General features: G+C 32.8%; 1 long non-coding RNA gene across 1 annotated transcript in view; it reads left to right on the top strand.

Annotated features, from left to right (window-relative positions):
- Positions 1–460: 460 nt before the first annotated feature.
- Positions 461–18,047, top strand: part of LOC127553342 (uncharacterized) — a 59,280-nt gene continuing 41,693 nt past the window's right edge. The window contains exon 1 of the long non-coding RNA XR_007951727.1: positions 461–602. This is a non-coding gene — a long non-coding RNA (uncharacterized LOC127553342). The remainder of the gene's footprint in view (positions 603–18,047) is intronic.

Below are 18,047 nucleotides of genomic sequence, written 5' to 3' on the forward strand. Positions count from 1 at the left end.
TCATTTTCATATCTTTATTAAAACCTCAAACAAATCACTTTACAGCTTGCCCAATATTGCATTTAAATGTCTTTTCTTTGTTTCTTCATAATTTTTAAAAGAACATTGCTTTTGTGTACTCAGGAAAATATAGTAAAAATTATAGAACATGGTCAGCAAATCAGAAAATCCAACATTCCCTTCCAAACTACTTTAAGATAACACCTCATATCAAATTCTGGAGGAGCAGAGCAAACAAAAAGGAGGACTGAGGCATTTTTCATGTCCATGGTAATTTAGGAGAGCAGCAGGAAAGATCTGTGATGTCAGAATGATGGTTGGCATGTACTGTAGTATAAGCCAGCAAATTCTACACTGCAGTCATGACATCAAGCCTTGAAGGCTATTATGACAAAAGCAGCAGCAGCTTCAATAGCTCTCAGCCCACATAATGTAAAGGGGTCAGACAACAACAGAAAGAGTTAACAGAGGTCCTTTTGCTGGTGCAGTTATATGACCCTGTTGTATGGCATATACAGAGTTTCAGGTAGCACTTCCAAGGTAATGAGAAGCACTAGCATTGTTGCTTGCAAGAATGCAGCGGCTCTGGTCACAATTTCTGGGTAAGAAAGAATTTCAGGCACTTAAAAGAGAGATTTTTGAGAAGGGGAGGAGAGAGATGGAGAGAGAGAGTCAAAGAGAGACAGAGGTAAAGAGACAGGCATACACAAAGAGAAAGACAAAGAAAGAGAGATACACAAAGATGGAGAGAAGAGAGAGAGACAAAGACAGGAGAGAGAGAGAGAGAGAGAGAGAGAGAGAGAGAGAGAGAGAGAGAGAAGAGAGAAAGAGAAAGGAGAGAGAAAGAGAAAGAAAAATAGAGGTGGAGAAAAAGAGACAGAGACAGAGAACAGAGAAAAAGATAGATAGGGAAAAATAAATTGGAGAAATCTCCATTTAGCAATAATAACTGAATGTGAATAGGATGATCTCACCCATAAAATGAAATGGCTTTAAAACCAAAATCGAGTGTAGAATCATTTATGCTTAGATGAGGTAAAAAAAAAAAAATTCAGGCATAGTAATAATGATCTCAGACAAAGCAAAAGCAAAAATAAACCTAATTAAAAGATGGGAAAATACATTTTGCTAAACAGTTCAATAGACAATAAAATAATATAAAGCTATACAGATATGCTTCAAAAAATGTAACATCCAAATTCTTGAAGGAAAGTTAAATAAGTTGTAGGAGAAATAGATAAGATGAAAACAAACCTATCTATAGCAAATTAAAATAACTTTGATATACCACTTCATACCTATCAGATTGGTTAATATGAGCAAAAAAAAAAGAAAGAAAGAAAAAAGATGACAAATGTTGGAAATAATGTGAGAAAACTGGAAAATTAATTCACTATTGATAGAATTGTAAACTGATCCAACTATTTAGGAGAGCAATTTGGAGCTATCTCCAAAGTTTTATAAAGGTCTACTCTTTTATCCAGTAATACCCCTATTTAGTTCTACCCCAAAGAGATCAACAGAAAAAAAAAAGACCTATTTGCATAAAATATTCATAGCAGCTCTCTTTGTGGGGGCAAAGAATCAGAAGTTAAGAGGATGCTTATCAGTTGGATAATGGCTAAGCAAGATGTGGTAAATTATTTTTAACAGAATACTACAGTATTTTGTTCTAAGCAATGACACACAGAGCAAGTTCAGGAAAAAATTTAAAAACACCTGCAAAGACTTCCGTGAACTAATGAAAGATGAAATGAGCAGCATGAGGAGAACATTATAGAGTAATTACAAAGACTGTTTTCTAATATTCAATAGCTTATTTATTTGAAGTTCTGGCAGAAGATTTTTAAAAATTATTTTCATTGGGAGCTCTTGACACAATTCAGTTTTCTCTTTTATTCTTAAATTATTCAAATTTCTTTTTTTGGGGGGAACCTAGCAATACTAAATATTTCAGTAACTGTATATATGCTATTATATTAGTTTATATATATATATTAGTCATTAGTAGTTATAGTTATTGGTTATATTTTTCTTATTTATCATATATGCTTAAGAAATTATCAGAAAATTTAAAGCTATAAAATGATTGGTAAAGTTGTATTGTTTTTCCTCCTCCCATATATATATATATATATGAAGATTTTATAGTAATGTAAAAGACTATGTGATTGGAATTCAAATTATTCTATAGTTTTCCATGTGAGGAATCCCTTTTCATCAAGAATAAAATTACTTCTACTACAAAAGAGTTTTTAGAGAAATAACTTCATTAATCAAAGTCATACTTTTGTGAACTAAGTGGACAGAACTTTTAGCCATGAATAAATGATCCAGTATTTTTGCCCAAAAAAATCATCATTTTATGGATATAAATCTATTAACATTTTAAAATGTTATTAGAAATGACCCTTTTTAAAAGTCATAATGGTTTTCATTTTTATTGAATTCATTTTAATTAATTTTTTTTTTTTTTCTGAGGCAATTGAGGTTAAGTGACCAGCCCAGGGTCATATAGCTAGGAAGTATTAAGTGTTTGAGGACACATTTGAACTCAGGTTCTCTGACTTCAGGGCAAGTGCCCCACCCACTGTGCTGCCCCCATTTTATTAAATTAACAAGCATGTTTTTCTCTCCTTAGAATCATTCCTTCTTTATCAAAATAGAAGGGGTAAAATCCCTTCTAAAAATATGTAGTGAAGCAAAACCTATTCCTACAATGACTCTGTTCAAAAATGCATGTCTCATGTGGTATAGTTAATACATCCCCTATTTGTCAGAAAGTATCAATTTCCATCTATTAAAATCATGCTTAAATATTATGCTGATCAGAGTTCTAAAATCTTCAAAATTATTTTGTTTTTACAATTTTAGTTTTTATATTGGAAATTATTTTCTTGGTTTTGCTCACTTCACTTTTCAACAGTTTGCACAAATCTTCTCAAGTTTCTCTGAAACTATTATCTACTCCATTACTGTTGTTTTTGACACACAAGCATATTATATTCATATGCTATCATTTGCATAAACAAAATCAATATAGCCAAGGAAAGGAAGCAGAAAAGTGGGAAAAAATTTTATAGTCTGTTTCTGAAAAACCCCTCATTTCTAAAAACATAAAATGTATAAGAATATAAATCATTCCTTGAAAAATGGCAAAAGAATATGAACAAATTTCAGATAAAGACATAAAAGTCACCCATACTCATATAAAAATTATCTAAATTATTATTGAGTAGAGAGATTCAAACTAAAACAACTCTGAATAAACCCCATCACAGCCCTTAGATTGACTAAGATGATAGGAAAATAATGATAAAATTTTTGAAGTGATATTGGGAAATCTGGGATTCTAATGCATTGCTAGTGGGCATTCTGGGGGGCAATTTGTAACTATATCCAAAGGGCTATAAAATTGTACATCCCCTTTGATTCAGCAGATTTGAATCTGTATCCCAGTACTGGATCTGTCTCCCAGTACAAGGTCTATATCCCAAAGAAATCATAAAAGAGGGAAAAAGAATGGGCAAAGAATGGGAAAATGAGTAGATGCCCATCAGTTGGGGAATGGCTGCATAAGTTATGGTATATGAAAGTGATACAATGTTGTTGGTCTATAAAAAATGATGTACAAGATGATTTTAGAAAGGCCTTCTGGAAAGATTTACATGAATAATGAACTGATGCTAAGCAAAATAAGCAGAACCAGAAATATATTGTACACAGTCGGAGTAAGTTTGTGTGATGATCAACTATAAAAGACTTAATTCTTCTGACCAGTTCAGTAATCCAAGACAATGCCAATAAATTTTGGACAGAAAATGCCATCTGCAACCAGAGAGAGAACTATGGAAATTGAATAAAAATTAACAAATTCTATATTCACTTTTCCCCCTTTTTCTTGTTTTTTCTTTCTCTCATTTTTTTCCCTTTTGTTCTGATTTTTCTCTCCAAATATGATTCATAAGGAAATGTGTTAAAAAAGAATGTACATGTATAACCAGAAAAAAGCATAATTTTAAAAATAGCGTGTATATATGTAGTCCTCTTTTCTCTTTCTTTGATATCATAGATATAAAAAGTTATGTAAAAAAACAAATTAGAGGAAAAATACATTTCTGTAATAAATCTTTGAATTATTGAACAGAAGAGTAGAAATTGTACCAACAAAACTTGCAATTGCAATCAATAACCAAACAAACAAAAACCATATGATCATCTCAATAGATGCAGAAAAAGCATTTGATAAAATCCAACATCCATTTCTAATAAAAACACTTGAGAGCATAGGAATAAATGGACTTTTCCTTAAAATAGTCAGGAGCATATATTTAAAACCATCAGTAAGCATCATATGCAATGGGGAAAAACTGGAACCTTTCCCAGTAAGATCTGGAGTGAGGCAAGGTTGCCCTCTATCACCATTATTATTTAATATCGTATTAGAAACACTAGCCTTGGCAATAAGAGTCGAGAAAGATATTAAAGGAATTAGAGTAGGCAATGAAGAAACCAAACTATCACTCTTTGCAGATGATATGATGGTATACCTAGAGAACCCCAGAGATTCTATTAAAAAGCTATTAGAAATAATTCATAATTTTAGCAAAGTAGCTGGCTACAAAATAAATCCCCATAAATCCTCAGCATTTTTATACATCACCAACAAAACCCAACAGCAAGAGATACAAGGAGAAATTCCATTCAGAATAACTGTTGATACCATAAAATATTTGGGAATCTATCTACCAAAGGAAAGTCAGGAATTATATGAGCAAAATTATAAAAAAGTCTCCACACAAATAAAGTCAGACTTAAATAATTGGAAAAATATTAAGTGCTCTTGGATCGGCCGAGCGAACATAATAAAGATGACAATACTCCCTAAACTAATCTATTTATTTAGTGCTACACCAATCAGACGTCCAAGAAAATATTTTAATGATCTAGAAAAAATAACAACAAAATTCATATGGAACAATAAAAAGTCGAGAATCTCAAGGGAATTAATGAAAAAAAAAAATCAAATGAAGGTGGCCTAGCTGTACCTGATCTAAAATTATATTATAAATCAGCAGTCACCAAAACCATTTGGTATTGGCTAAGAAATAGATTAGTGGATCAGTGGAAAAGGGTAGGTTCACAAGACAGAATAGTCAACTATAGCAATCTAGTGTTTGACAAACCCAAAGCCCCTAACTTCTGGGAAAAGAATTCATTATTTGATAAAAACTGCTGGGATAATTGGAAATTAGTATGGCAGAAATTAGGCATGGACCCACACTTAACACCATATACCAAGATAAGATCAAAATGGGTCCATGACCTAGGCATAAAGAACGAGATTATAAATAAATTAGAGGAACATAGAATAGTTTATCTCTCAGACTTGTGGAGGAGAAAGAAATTTGTGACCAAAGATGAACTAGAGACCATTACTGATCACAAAATAAAAAATTTTGATTACATCAAATTAAAAAGCCTTTGTACATACAAAACTAATGCAAACAAGATTAGAAGGGAAGCAACAAACTGGGAAAACATTTTCACAGTTAAAGGTTCTGATAAAGGCCTCATTTCCAAAATATATAGAGAACTGACTCAAATTTATAAGAAATCAAGCCATTCTCCAATTGATAAATGGTCAAAGGATATGAACAGACAATTTTCAGAGGATGAAATTGAAACTATTACCACTCATATGAAAGTGTTCCAAATCATTACTGATCAGAGAAATGCAAATTAAGACAACTCTGAGATACCACTACACACCTGTCAGATTGGCTAAGATGACAGGAAAAAATAATGATGAATATGGGAGGGGATGCGGGAAAACTGGGACACTAATGCATTGTTGGTGGAGTTGTGAACGAATCCAACCATTCTGGAGAGCAATCTGGAATTATGCCCAAAAAATTATCAAATTGTGCATACCCTTTGATCCAGCAGTGTTTCTATTGGGCTTATATCCCAAAGAAATACTAAAGAAGGGAAAGGGACCTGTATGTGCCAAAATGTTTGTAGCAGCCCTATTTGTAGTGGCTAGAAACTGGAAAATGAATGGATGCCCATCAATTGGAGAATGGCTGGGTAAATTGTGGTATATGAATGTTATGGAATATTATTGTTCTGTAAGAAATGACCAGCAGGATGAATACAGAGAGGACTGGCGAGACTTACATGAACTGATGCTAAGTGAAATGAGCAGAACCAGGAGATCATTATACACTTCGACAACAATATTGTATGAGGACATATTTTGATGGAAGTGGATTTCTTTGACAAAGAGACCTGAGTTTCAATTGATAAATGACGGACAAAAGCAACTACACCCAAAGAAAGAACACTGGGAAACGAATGTGAACTATCTGCATTTTTGTTTTTCTTCCGGGTTATTTATACCTTCTGAATCCAATTCTCCCTATGCAACAAGAGAACTGTTCGGTTCTGCAAACATATATTGTATCTAGGATATACTGCAACATATCCAACATATAAAGGACTGCTTGCCATCTAGGGGAGGGGATGGAGGGAGGGAGGGGAAAAAATCGGAACAGAAACGAGTGCAAGGGATAATGTTGTAAAAAAAAAAAATTACCCTGGCATGGATTCTGTCAATATAAAGTAATTATTAAATAAAAATTAAAAAAAATAAACTAAGGTATCTGCTAGGTCTTAGTTTGTCTGAGGAAATATCCATTCAATAATTAAAGTTAGGTAAAAAATAAGGCAAAGATTGGTTTCTTTCACCTAGTCAAAAAAAAAAAAAATCTGAGATAGGAAAGCCCTTAGGATTTCTGTCTAAAAGTGAAACAATTTATATTTACAGTCTCTGAGCCATCAGACTTCAAACAGTGATCAAGAAAGGCTTGGGCTGGGACCTATTATTGGCCAATTAATGAGATCCAGAATTTTTTTGGTTTTAAGGCTTGGTCCTTAGAAAGGAATATAGCTCATTAAAAGAGATCTCAGCAATCAAAATTTATACTCCTTTGGGCAGAATACCCATAAGTAGGGGGATTATTCCCTAAGCCGACAGAAAGAAAAAAAAAGAGAGACAAAGAGGAGGGAGGGAGAGAAGGAAGGAAGGAGGAAGGAAGGAAGGAAAAAGAAAAAAGGAAAGAAAAAAGGAAAGAAGGAAGGAGAGAGGGAGGGGAGGAAAAGGGGAAGGAAGGAAAGGAGGAAAAAAGGATGAGGCAGAGGAACAGAAGGAAGAAGGGAGGGAGAATGGAAGGAAGGAAGGAAGAGAGGAGGGAAGGAGGGAGCTGTTTTACCCAACTGGAACTGATCAGTGGGGCAGTTACTACTGAGTAGTAGTCTGTGAGTACTTATTCACAGTCTCCTTAGTGCCCTTTCTCTCAATGTGAATGGCATTTTCCATTCAAAGTTTATTGGGATTGCTTTGGATCACTGAACCCACTGGGAAAAACCAAGTCTATTATAATGGATCATCACACAATATTGCTATTACTGTGTATAATGATTTCCTGGTTCTGTTTATTTCTCTCCACAAAAGTTCATGTAAATCTTTCTAGGCTTTTCTAAAATCAGCTTGTTCATCACTTTTTATAAAACAATAATATTCCATTACTTTTATATACCAAAGCAATATTCAGTCATTCCTCAATTGATGGTCATCTACTCATTTTCCAATTCTTTTCTACCACAAAAGGAGCTTCTACAAACATTTTTGCATCTGTGGGTCCTTTTTCTTCTTTCATGATTTCCCTGGGATACAAACTTAGTTAAGGCACTGCTAAGTTAAAGTGTATACACAGTTTTACAGCCCTTTGGACATCATTCCAAATTGCTCACTAGAATGGTTGGATCATTTCACAAGTCCACCAAAAAGTCATTAATGTCCCAGTTTTCCCACATGCCCTCCAACATTTATCATTATCTTTTCCTGTCACCTTAGCCAATCTAAGAAGTATAAAATGCTACTTGAGTTGTTTTAATTTATATCTCTCTAATTAAAAATGACTTAGAACATTTTTACAAATGTCTATAGATAGTTTTAATTTCTTCATCTGAAAATTATCTTTTGACCATTTGTCAATTGAGGAATGATTTATATTATAAATTTGACATACTTTTTAATATATTTCAGAAACGAGGGCTTTCTCAGAAAGATTGGCTGTAATTTTATCCTCACCTCCCTGCCAGCTTTCTATTTCCCTTCTAATATTGGATCTGTTGGCTTTGTTTGTGCAAAACCTTTTTAGTTTAATGTAATCAACATTGTACATTTTGCATTTTATAATATGCTCTATTTCTTCTTTGACCATAAATTTCTCCCTTTTCCAAAGATCTGATAGGCAAACTTATTTTCCTAATTAGCTAATAATATCACCTTTTATGCCTAAATCATATAGCCATTTTGGTATGAAGTGTAAAATGTAGGTCTATACTGAGTTTCTGACATGTTTTTTTTTCCAGTTTTCCCAGCAATTTTTGTGAAATAATGGGTTTTTATCTCAGAAGCTAAAGTTTGGGGGTTTATCAAATAATAGATAATTGTCACTGATTATTGTGCTATGTGTATCTTCCACTCTATTTCACCACCAAATGCTTTTGACGACTGCTGCTTTTTAATAGAGTTTTAGGTCTGGTACTGAATTTGTTTTCCATTAATTCCTTTGATATTCTTGACCTTTTGTTCTCCAAGGTAAATTTTGTTATATTTTTTCTAGCTCTATAAAATAGTTTTTTGGCAGTTTGAATGTTTGACACTGAACAAGTAAATCAATTTAGGTAGCATTGCCATTTTTATTATATTAGGTCACCTTATTCTTGAGCAATTGATATTTTTTCAATTTTTAAAATCTGTTTATGTGAAAAGTGTTTTGTAATTGTGTTCATTGCATTTATGGGTTTCTCTTGGCAGGTAGATACCCCAAAATTATATTTTGTCAGTGGTTATTTTAAATGGAATTTCTCTTTCTATTTCTTGCTGCTGGGTTTTGTTAGTAATGTATAGAAATGCTGATGATTGTGTTGATTTATTTTACATCTTACAACTTTGTTAAAGATGTTAATCATTTCAAGGAGGTTTTTGCATGATTCTCTAGAATTCTGTAAGTTTACCATTATATCATCTTCAAAGAAGGACAGTTTTATCTCCTCATTGTCCATTCTAATTCCTATAATTTTCTTTTTTTTTCTTATTGCTAAAGTCATAATTTCTAGTACAATATTGAATAATATTGGTGAAAATGACCATCCTTATTTCACCCTTGATATTAATTGGAATGTTTCCAGCGTCTCCCAATTACAAATATTGCTTGCTGATGGTTTTGAATAGATGCTGATTATTATTTTAAGGAAAACTCCTTTTATTCCTATGATCTTTAGTTTTTTAAAATAGGAATGGGTGCTGCATCTATTGACATCATATGATTTCTATTAGTTTTGTTATTGATATGGTCACTTATATCAGTAGTTTTTTTTTTTTTTTTTCCTGATACTGAACCAGCGCTGCATTCTTGGTATAAATTCCATTTTATCATAATATATTATCTTGTTGAAAAGTTTTTGTAATCTTTTTGCAAATATTTTATTTAAAAATTTTGCAATATTCATTAGGGAGATTAGTCTATAATTTTCTTTCCCTGTTTTGGCTCTTCTTGATTTAGGTATCAGTATCATATGTGTCATAGAAGGAATTTGGTAAGGACTCTTTATTTGCTTACTTTCTCAAATAGTTTACATAGTATTGTAATTAGTTGTTCTTTAAATGTTTACTAAAATCCACTTGCAAATCCATCTGGCCCTGGAGACTTTTTCTTAGGGTTTTTTTTTTTTTTTTCTGTTGGCTTGTTCAATTTCTTTTTCTTTTTCTTTTCTTTTTTTTTTTTAACCTAAAATGGGAATATTTAAGTAATTTATTTCATCTTCTGTTAAATATGGGCAATTTATATTTCTGTAAATATTCATCCATTTCAATTAGATTGTCAATTTGTTGGCATACAATTGGTCAAAATAGCCACTAATGATTGCTTTAATTTCTTCTTTATTGGTGGTATGTTCATCCTTTTCATATTTCATGCTGTTATTTTTTTTTCTTTTATTTTTCTAAAGAAATTAACCAAAAGTTTATCTATTTTATTGATTTTTCATAAAACCAACTGTTTTGCTAATTAGATCAATAATTTTTTTAGTTATTTCTTTTTTGATTTCTGAATTTCTAATTCACTGGTTAATTGGGGTTTTAAAATTTGTTCTTTTCCTAACTTTTTTTAGTTGCATGCCCAATTAATTGATGATCTCTTTCTCTATTTTATTCATGTAAGTGGAGATATAAAATTTCCCTGAAGAACTGCTTTGGCTGCATCCCATAAGTTTTGATAAGTTTTGATATGTTGTATCCATATTGTCATTCTCTTGGATGAAATTATTAATTGTGTCTATGATGACTATGATTAGTGGAATAGGTTAGTTTCAAAGGACAAAATAATCATATAACTATAGCACTCTAGTGTTTGACAAACCCAAAGACCCCAAAGACTTTTTGTGATAAGAATGCACTATTTGACAAAAACTGCTGGGAAAATTGGAAATTAGTATGGCAGAAACTAGGCATTGACCCACACTTAACACTGTATACCAAGATAAGATCAAAATGGGTTCATGATCTAGGCATAAAGAATGAGATTATAACTAAATTAGAAGGATAATTTACCTTTCAAATCTGTGGAGGAGGAAGGAATTTATGACCAAAGAACAACTAGAGATCATTGTTGATCACAAAATAGAAAAATTTAAATATATCAAGTTAAAAAGCTTTTGTACAAACAAAACTAATGAAGACAAGATTAAGAGGAAAGCAATTAACTGGGAAAACATCTTTATAGTTAAAGGTTCTGATGAAGGACTCATTTCCAAAATATATAGAGAATTGACTCTAATTTATAAAAAATCAAGCCACTCTTCAATTGATAAATGGTCAAAGGATATGAACAGACAATTTTCAGATGATGAAATTGAAACTATTTTTACCCATATGAAAAGGTATTCCAAATCATTATTGATCAGAGAAATGCAAATAAAAATTCTGAGATACCACTACACACCTCTCAGATTAGTTAAGATGATAGGAAAAGATAATGACAAATGTTGGAGGGGATGTGGGGAATCTGGGACACTGATGCATTGTTGGTGAAGTTGCAAATGAGTCCAGCCATTCTGAAGAGCAATTTGAAACTATGCACAAAAAGTTATCAAACTGTGCATACCCTTTGATCCAGCAGTGTTACTACTGGGCTTATATCCTAAGGAAATATTAAAGGGAAAGGTACCTGTATGTGCAAAGATGTTTGTGGCAGCCCCCTTTGTGGTGGCTAGAAGCTGGAAAATGAATGGATGCCCATCGATTGGAGAATGGCTGAGTAAGTTGTGATATATGAATGTTAAGGAATATTATTGTTCTGTAAGAAATGACCAGCAGGATGAATACAGAGAAGCTTGGAGAGACATGAACTGATGCAAAGTGAAATGAGCAGAATCAGGAGATCATTATACACTTCAACAACAATACTGTATGAGTATCAATTCTGATAGAAGTGGCTATCTTCAACAATGAGAGAATCCAAATAAGTTCTAATTGATGGGTAATGAACAGAACCAACTACACCCAGCAAAAGAACACTGGGAAATGTGGAGCACAACCTTGCATTTATACTCTTTCTGTTATTGTTAGGTTGCTTTATTGTTTTACTTCCCATGTTATTTTCCCCTTCTTTCTAAATCCCATTTTTCTTGTGTAGCAAGACAACTATATAAATATGTATACATATACTGTATTCAACATATATTTTACATGTACGGGACTACCTGCCATCTGGGAGGGGGTGGAGGGAAAGAGGAGAAAAATTGGAAAAGAAGTTTTTTCCAAGGGTCAAGGTTGAAAAATTACTCATGCATGTTTTGTCAATAAAAAACTATAATAAATGAAGAAACAAACAAATGAACCAAAATAAAACAAACAAAAAAAAATCATTCACTCAATTCTTTAGAATTAAATTAATTTCCAATTGATTTTAATTTATTTTTCCCTGGTTCTTTATTGAATGCAATTTTATTGCATGGTGGTCTGAAAAGGAAGCATATGCTTTTTCTGCCTTTCAATATTTGATGCAACGATATTATGCACTAACATATGGTTAAATTTTGTGTAGGTGCCATGTAATGCTGAGAAAAAGGGGTATCCCTTTTTATCCTATTCAATTTTCTCAAAAGGTCTATCATGTCTAGAATGTTTTTAAAGACTTTATTCACTTTCATAGCTTATTTCTTGTCTATGTTGTGATTAGATTTACCTAATTCTGAGAGGGGAAAGTTGAGGTTCCCCCCCAGTATAATTTTGTTGTTTATTTCTTTCTGTAACTGGTTTAATTTCTTCTCTAAGAATGTGGATGCTGTACCACTTGGTGCATATGGATTTGGTATCAATACTATTTCATTATGTATAATTTCCTTGAAAAAGATGTAGTTTCCTTCCTTATTTCTTTTAATTAGATCTATTTTTGGTTTTGCTTTATCTGAGATCAGATTTGCTATATCTGCTTTTTTTTTTTTTTTTTTTTTTTTGCTTCAACTGATGCATAATAAATTCTGCTCCAGACTTTTTACCCTTATTCTATATGTATCTATCTCTTTGTCATATATGTTTCTTGTAAACAATATATTGTAGCATTCCAACTTTTAATCTAGTGTAGTGCTTGGTTTTATTCTATTTTTTTTCTATTTTTTTTTAATAATTTTTTATTGATAGAACGCATGCCAGGGTAATTTTTTACAGCATTATCCCTTGCATTCATTTCTGTTCCGATTTTTCCCCTTCCTCCCTCCACCCCTTCCCCCAGATGGCAAGAGTCCTTTACATGTTGAATGGGTTGCAGTATATCCTAGATACAATATATATGTGCAGAACCAAACAGTTTTCTTGTTGCACAGGGAGAATTGAATTCAGAAGGTATAAATAATCTGGGAGGAAAAACATAAATGCAAGCAGTTTATATTCATTTCCAGTGTTCTTTCTCTGGGTGTAGCTGCTTCTGTCTTGGTTTTATTCTATAGGAGAGTTTATTCCATTCACATTCACGGTTATGATTACTAGCTCTGTATTTCCTTCCATCCTATTTTTTCCCCTCTACATATTTTTGTTCTTTCTTTCCACCCTGTGCTTCCTTGGTAGTATTTTGTTTCTCACCTATCCTGCCCTCAATATGCTCTCCCTTCTATTGTCCCTCTTTCCTTCTATTACCCCTTTCTTCTAGTGTTTCTGTTTTCCCTTCTATCTAGCCTCCCCCCCTTTTATTTCCTCTTTTTCCTCCTTTTTCTTTATATAATAAGATAAATTTCCAAACCTATCTCAGTGATTATGTTATTCCCTCTTTGAGCCAATACTGATGAGATTAAGCTTCAGATAATCCTCATCCATCTCCCTTTTTTCACTCTACATGTAATCTAATTTATCCCATTTCAACCTTCCCTTTTCTTTTCTTCAAGTACAATCCTCTTCCCACCCCTAAATGCCTTTTTTCTTTAATACCATCACATCAGAGCAATTCATGCCCACACCTTATATTCATATATACTCCTCACCTCTATTGCCCTAATAAAAGATATACCTTTCAAGAATTACAAGTATCATTTTTTTAAATAGGAATATTAAAAGACTCATACTTAATTGAAGATCCATCGCTCCCCCTGCAAAATGATGCTCAACCTAGTTGAGTAGTTGATTCTTGGTCGTAAACCTAGGATTGTGTTCCAGAATATGGTATTCCAGGCCCTCTGACTCTTTGTTATGGTGATCCATAATACTGACTGTGATCCCTAGACATTTGTTTTTTGTTTGTTTGTTTCTTGTTGTTTTTCCCCTCTTTTTCCTGGCAGCCTGAAGTTTTTGTTTTTTGTTTTTTTTTTTTTTCCCTTGAGTTTATAGTTTGGGAGATTTGCAACAATATTTCTTGTGGTTTTTCCTTTGGGATCTCTTTCTAGAGGTGATTGATGAATTCTTTCAATGACTATTTTTCCCTCTGGTTCTATTATGTCAGGGCAGTTTTCTTTTATGATCTCTTAAAGAATGCTCTACAGATTTTTTTTTTTTTTTTTTTTTTGGTCATGGCCTTCTTGTAGGACAATAATTTTAAAATTGTCTCTCCTGAATCTCTTTTCCAACTTTACTGTTTATGTAACATTTTTTTTTCTTCTTTTTAGTTGGTATGACTGATTCTTAATTTCTTATTGAGTCATTAGCTTCCATTTGCTTGGTTTTAATTTTTAATATATGATTATCTTCAGTTGACTTTTGTATCTCTTTTTACATTTGATTAATTTCACTTTTCAAGGAGTTGTTTCTTCAGTAGCCAATTGTATTTTTTAAAGAATAAACTTCTTCAGTGGATTTTTGTGTTTTTTTTTTTTTCTTCTTTAAAATAATGGTGGATGATTCTTTCTGGGGGAGAAGGTAGGTTTCTCAGGGGAGCTTTTCTTGGAGGCAGCCTTAGTATCACTTCAGATCAATAATTACCCCAAATGCAGCCATCTGGTAAAAATGCAAACATTTATTTTCTCCTTCCAAAGTAGCCTGGTTAGTTGAGGCCTCTCTCTCTGCTTGGTTCCAAGAGCTCCCTCCGAATGTTTCCAAATCCAAAGGTTTTATCCTTCAGCTTCTGCTTCTGCTTTCTTTAGCCTCCAGAGCCAGCACCAAGTTGAATCTGTCTTGCCTCTGAGAGAGCCTTCTCAATCTTTACTGAACTCTCGACTAGTAGCTTCTTCTGACTTGACGCTCTTCTCTTCATGTAATTTGGCTGAATTCTGTCTGAGAGCCTCTGTTTCTTTTATATGAGAGAGAGGAATTGTGGGATACAAGAGAGAGGGATTATGGGTTTTCTCCCATAGTGCTCTCTGGCCCCAAGTGCTTCAAGGGAGGTGTGAATTCACAAAGTTACACAGTTTACTTTGTGAATCTCCCATACTTGTGAACTCCAATGAGTAAAGGTTGTGAACACAAGCATTGTATCAATTAGTTCTACTTAGTACCTTGTTTCAGGTTCTGGCCCAAAACATCTTCTTGTAAGATCAGATCAATAATCTATCAACTCTAATGAGTTAGCAGTTTGTAAAGATTCCAACAGATTTTTTTTTTTTTTTTTTTTGCATTTGTCCAATTGTATTTTTTTAGGGAATTGTTTTCTTCAGGCAATTTTTGTCCTCTCTTGCAAATCTCTCATTTCTTTTCCCAGTTTTTTTTTTTTTTTCCTACCTCTCTTAAATGCCATGTAAAATCCTTTATGAGCACTTGCACAAAGATTCTTTGGTCTTGAGAGCAATTTATGTTATCCTTTGAGATTTTGCATGTGGGCATTTTGTCCTCATCTGTGTTGGTGTTTTAGTCTTCCCTGTCACCATAGTCCCTTTCTATACCTTAGATTCTTTTCTGTTTCTTACTCATTTTCTTTCCTTCTTTTTTTTTTTTTTTTAAATTATTTGTGGCTTTTAAGGTCAAACTCTGCTCATAGAATACAGTGCTGCTCCATGCTTCTTGTACAGTTCTAAGTCTTAAATTTGAGCATAGGGACCCCTTGTTTTTGATGTTTTGCTTACAGCAAAGTAGCTTTACCTGCTCTCTTGAGACACCATGCTCATTTTTCTAGGCTGGCAATTTTCCTTCAACCATCAACAATAGGATCTCTATTTCTAATCTGATGTGATTAAAAGCACTCTCAATGACTTTTCTGGACATCACCTGAGCTAGGCTGAACACCCCTTTAATCCCAGTGAGGCTGACCTTTCTTGAAGTCCTTTCTATCTCTCTTGAGTTAGAGAATGGTTTCATTCCATAAAACTTTGGTCAGACACTTGATGTTATGCGGTTTTTGAAGAAAACTAGGAAATCTGTAGCAGTTTCCTTGGTTTACTCCATGATCTTGGCTCTACCCCCAGAACTATCAGTATATTCTTGAAAGTATTGATCCTTTTTTTATTTACCTCTTAACTCACTCAACTTTCTCTTTTAGAATTTGTCAAAAAGTTATGGGAATAAAAAGATGTAGGTTTGTTGTTTAGGCTCATGAATCACAGAAACAAATTGATATTTGCAATATTCTGACAGACTTCGTAATATATGCTGTAGTGATGCATCTTAATTACTTAATTGGCAAGTGTGACCTCTAGCTTCAATTTTCCTTCTTAGTCAATCAAATTCATAAATATTTTATCACATTCATTAACATTTAAAGTTTTTTTTTTAGTTACATCTATTACTGTTTAGTTTTTCTTATTTAAAAATAAATTGATGTAGACTTTTTTTCCTATGACCAAGTAAGTAAATTCTACTGAGTATTTATCTTTTCACTATATTTGGTGTTATTATCTTAAAATAAATTAGCTTCATCTTCATATTTTTCCCATCAAAATAATGTATAAAATCCCTAATGTTACTCAATAAAAGAAAGATTTGGCATCACTTCTGAAACTACTATGACTACTACTACTACTACTACTACTACTACTACTACTACTACTGGTAATAATTTACCTAATGCTTTAAGGTTTTTCAAAGATCTTCAGGTAGATAATCTCTTTAATATTCCTAATAAGTTTAGAAAGTAGTTACTGTTATTCTTATATTACAGAGGAAAATGAGGCTGAGAAAATTAAGTGACTTGTCCAGAAAAACTAGTAAACATCAGAGATAGATTTGAAATCTAGTTTTCTGAACTACAAGTATAGCAATCTATTTCCAGCTCTACTTAGCTACTTCACTCTGTTCTCTCAGAAAATGTGTTGATTTGTTGGCCAGTCATTTTTCACTTGTTTGTGATTCTTTGTGAGTCATTTGGGATTTTCTTGCCAAAGATACTGTTGTGGTTTGCCATTCCTTTTCCAGCTCATTTTATGGATGAGGAAATGAGTCAAATAGGGTTAAATGACATTCCCCAGCATCACACAGCTAGTAAGTGTCTCAGGCTGTATTTGAACTATCAAAGAGGAGTCTTTGTGACAATAATGTCAGTATTTTCCCAACAGATTATTTATAAGCATGACTAGTTGTTACAAGTGCCTTAATGGGAATTAAATAAATTTGGTGCTTTTTAATTTGAAAAGCCATCATACTTATAAAAGTAGAATTCTCAAAAGTTTTCCAGAGTGGTAGTAGAATGAAAATGACACTTATTCAGAAGCCAGAGGGCCTGGCTTCAAATCCCATCTCTCACAATTACTATACTTGTCACCTTGGGGGAATCATTTAGCCTCACTGGTCCTCAGTTTCTTCATCTGTAAAGGAGTTGAACAGATATTGGTGAGATACCTTCCACTTCTAGATCAATGATCTTAATATGAGGGAAACTTAAATACTTGCTTGCACAATATTTTCTGTCACCAAATAATTATCCTGTTCAATCCTCATCTGGATTTATGTTACAATGACAAGGACAACAAATTATAGTGGAAAGAGCATTGAATTGGAGATCAGAAAACATCATTCAATTCCATGATCTGCTATTTATTATTTATATGACTTTAGAAAACTCATGTTCTCCCTCCCACTTTAATTACTTCATTTGTTAAATAAAGGCTTTGAACAAACAATGTTCAAGGTCCTTTACACTTCTAAGTCTTATAATTCTATTAAAAAAACAAATAATTATCTTTTTCAGAACTCTTCATTGCAACTTAATCACCTTGAATAGAACAATATAAGAAGCAATATGGCCTTTGAAATAATTTCATCCATTCAAATTCCTCATTTTAACTAATAGGGAAACTCAAAAAATAGATTTTACCCACAAAATATAAAACCAGAAAAGATGTAACATTTAAAGAATTGTAGAAATGAAGACTTGATTCCCAGCCCATGAGTTTTCTTACTCTAAATATAATATATTATGACACTCTTACCTCATCTTTGTTTGGTCTTCTGTTCTTCAATAATTTAGATAATGGCTTGGATGGATTTGTGATTTCATTGTGCTAGGGAATTTCTAGATGAAAAAATTCCCTTTTACCAATGTGCTAAGAACTTTCTCTTCAAATTA

This window comes from Antechinus flavipes, chromosome 3 (assembly GCF_016432865.1).
Source record: "Antechinus flavipes isolate AdamAnt ecotype Samford, QLD, Australia chromosome 3, AdamAnt_v2, whole genome shotgun sequence".
NCBI lineage: Eukaryota > Metazoa > Chordata > Mammalia > Dasyuromorphia > Dasyuridae > Antechinus > Antechinus flavipes.